Source organism: Phallusia mammillata, chromosome 6, assembly GCF_965637545.1.
Source record: "Phallusia mammillata chromosome 6, kaPhaMamm4.hap1.1, whole genome shotgun sequence".
NCBI lineage: Eukaryota > Metazoa > Chordata > Ascidiacea > Phlebobranchia > Ascidiidae > Phallusia > Phallusia mammillata.
Window position 1 is genome coordinate 21,936,472 of NC_137257.1, and position 3,027 is coordinate 21,939,498.

Consider the following 3,027-nt stretch of genomic DNA (forward strand, 5'->3'; position numbering starts at 1 on the left):
AGACTTTGGTTTCCCGCAAGCTGCCGGGGAGGTCGTCAAACTAACGCCCCCCGATCGCTGGTTGGCATCGTTTATAGTCAGAACTAGGACGGTATCTGATCGTCTTCGAACCTCTGACTTTCGCTCTTGATTAAAGAAAACATTCTTGGCAAATGCTTTCGCAGTCGCTCGTCTTGCGCCGATCCAAGAATTTCACCTCTAGCGGCACAGTACGAATGCCCCCGTCCGTCCCTCTTAATCATTACCTCGCGCTCCGAAAACCAACAAAATAGAACCGAGGTCCTATTCCATTATTCCATGCACCATTATTCAGGCGAGCCGCCTGCTTTGAACACTCTAATTTTTTCAAAGTAAACGTCCCGGCCGCCGCCGACACTCAGTCAAGGGCACCGGCGGAGCGCCGGGGGTGAGGGCCAGGTGCGGCCAGTGCACGCCTTGCGACGGACCGGCCGCCTGCGCCCAAGATCCAACTACGAGCTTTTTAACCGCAACAACTTAAATATACACTTTTGGAGCTGGAATTACCGCGGCTGCTGGCACCAGACTTGCCCTCCAATGGATACTCGTTAAAGGTTTTAAAGTGTGCTCATTCCAATTACAGGGCCTCGTTTAGAGTCCTGTATTGTTATTTTTCGTCACTACCTCCCCGCGTCGGGAATGGGTAATTTGCGCGCCTGCTGCCTTCCTTGGATGTGGTAGCCGTTTCTCAGGCTCCCTCTCCGGAATCGAACCCTGATTCCCCGTCACCCGTAAGAACCTCGGTAGGCCGATACCCTACCGACGAAAGTTGATAGGGCAGACACTTGAATGATCCGTCGCCGGTGCGAGACCGTGCGATCCGCTGAGTTACCCAGAGTCGCCAAGACGTGTCGGGCGCGACGAAACGCCGGCCCGGTCGGTTTTTGGACTGATAAATGCACGCCCGCCGTGAGGCAGGCGCCTGCCGCATGTATTAGCTCTAGATTTTGTACAGGTATCCACGTACGATGTACGATCAAATGAACCATAACTGATTTAATGAGCCATTCGCAGTTTCACTGTACGAGAGCGCGTACTTAGACTTGCATGGCTTAATCTTTGAGACAAGCATATGACTACTGGCAGGATCAACCAGGTAGCTAACCGTGAGCAATCGCCGTTGCCGGCGGCAGCTCGGGCAGCGCGCATCCGCGTCGCCGCCGCACCTTCTCGATTCGTCAGTTCCACGGGGGAAGACGAGTCCGACGTATTTCGCTTCGTTCGCCGCGCGAACTCCGAAAACAGCCATCACTCCGCGGCAGCGGCCGTGTCGCAAGCAGCGCACGGTCGGCAAAGCACACGGAGATTCCGGGCTCCTGAACCGATCTTCCACGTGGCGTGAGACACCTCCGAAGAGAGCGATTGGCGTCGGACGAGCAGCAGCACATCTGCCCAGCGAGCCTACCGCCATACGGAGCACTGCCATACACGTGCACGCGCAAGCACGAGGGAGCGGGGCTTTTACACAGCGCATGTTGGCCTCCGTAACGCTTCACAGCATCAACGCAGACTTCGCGCACAACCGCTCACCCAGAGAGAGTTACCCCTCATATATAGTAAAAAAACTTTATGCGGACCCCCTGCTGGCATCAGGGGGCACATCAACAAAAATTGGGTTTTCCCCCGGCCTGGTCCGGCCCAAACCGCCCAGTCACCCCGATGTCCCGACGGTTCGAAAAAGTGGCACACGTGCCCAAGCCGTTCCAATGGCTTGCCATGCGCTGATTTCAACATAGCAATGACGCACCTGAGTCAAAAAAAAAAATCTTTTTGCGCGGCACCGCATGCCCCGGTACCCGGCCGCGGCTGGTCCCATCGAGCCGGGGTGGGTCTAAAAATGCGGCCCATGCTAGAAGTGTTCCAAAGTGCTTGCAGGCACTGTTTAACACACAGCCATCGCGCACTGGGGTCCTGGCGCCTTGCGCGGGAGCAAAAAATTTTCGCGGCACCGCATGCCCCGCTACCCCGCCGCGGCTGGTCCCATCGAGCCGGGGTGGGTCTAAAAATGCGGCCCATGCTAGAAGTGTTCCAAAGTGCTTGCAGGCACTGTTTAACACACAGCCATCGCGCACTGGGGTCCTGGCGCCTTGCGCGGGAGCAAAAAATTTTCGCGGCACCGCATGCCCCGCTACCCCGCCGCGGCTGGTCCCATCGAGCCGGGGTGGGTCTAAAAATGCGGCCCATGCTAGAAGTGTTCCAAAGTGCTTGCAGGCACTGTTTGACACACAGCCATCGCGCACTGGGGTCCTGGCGCCTTGCGCGGGAGCAAAAAATTTTCGCGGCACCGCATGCCCCGCTACCCCGCCGCGGCTGGTCCCATCGAGCCGGGGTGGGTCTAAAAATGCGGCCCATGCTAGAAGTGTTCCAAAGTGCTTGCAGGCACTGTTTCACACACAGCCATCGCGCACTGGGGTCCTGGCGCCTTGCGCGGGAGCAAAAAATTTTCGCGGCACCGCATGCCCCGCTACCCCGCCGCGGCTGGTCCCATCGAGCCGGGGTGGGTCCAAAAATGCGGCCCATGCTAGAAGTGTTCCAAAGTGCTTGCAGGCACTGTTTAACACACAGCCGTTGACTGCGCTTTCTTTCCCAAAGCCAAGTGAAAAAAAGGAAAAAAAAAGCAAAGAAAAAAAAGCGGCCCCAAGCGCCAGCACTGGCGCCCGGAGTCGCTTTACGCGCCCGCCCTTGCGGACAAATCGACAGATCTTGAGGCTTACTCTCAACAAATCGCAGTGAAAATACTGCTCTAGTGATTACGACACCCCGATCTTCAACTAGGTCGTTTGCGAATGATTTAGCACCACGCCTTTCGAGCAGGAGTGTGCACCGACAGACGGAAGACGCTTGTCGCGTCCGTTGGACGTCGGCACCCGGCACTGACAGCGGCCCGGCGACCGCCTATGTTGGCCCGCCGAGGGCGAGGCACAAAAGTATCGTCGCTTCCTAGGCGGGATTCTGACTTAGAGGCGTTCAGTCATAATCCCTCAGATGGTAGCTTCGCACCATTGGCTT

The 3,027-nt window shown here is 57.1% G+C and overlaps 1 non-coding gene across 1 annotated transcript in view; it reads right to left on the minus strand.

Moving 5' to 3' along the window:
- The window catches only part of LOC145235330 (small subunit ribosomal RNA), a 1,824-nt gene extending 707 nt beyond the window's left edge, over positions 1–1,117 (minus strand). The window contains exon 1 of the ribosomal RNA XR_013861826.1: positions 1–1,117. This exon is cut by the window's left edge and continues 707 nt beyond it. This is a non-coding gene — a ribosomal RNA (small subunit ribosomal RNA).
- Positions 1,118–3,027: the final 1,910 nt, after the last annotated feature.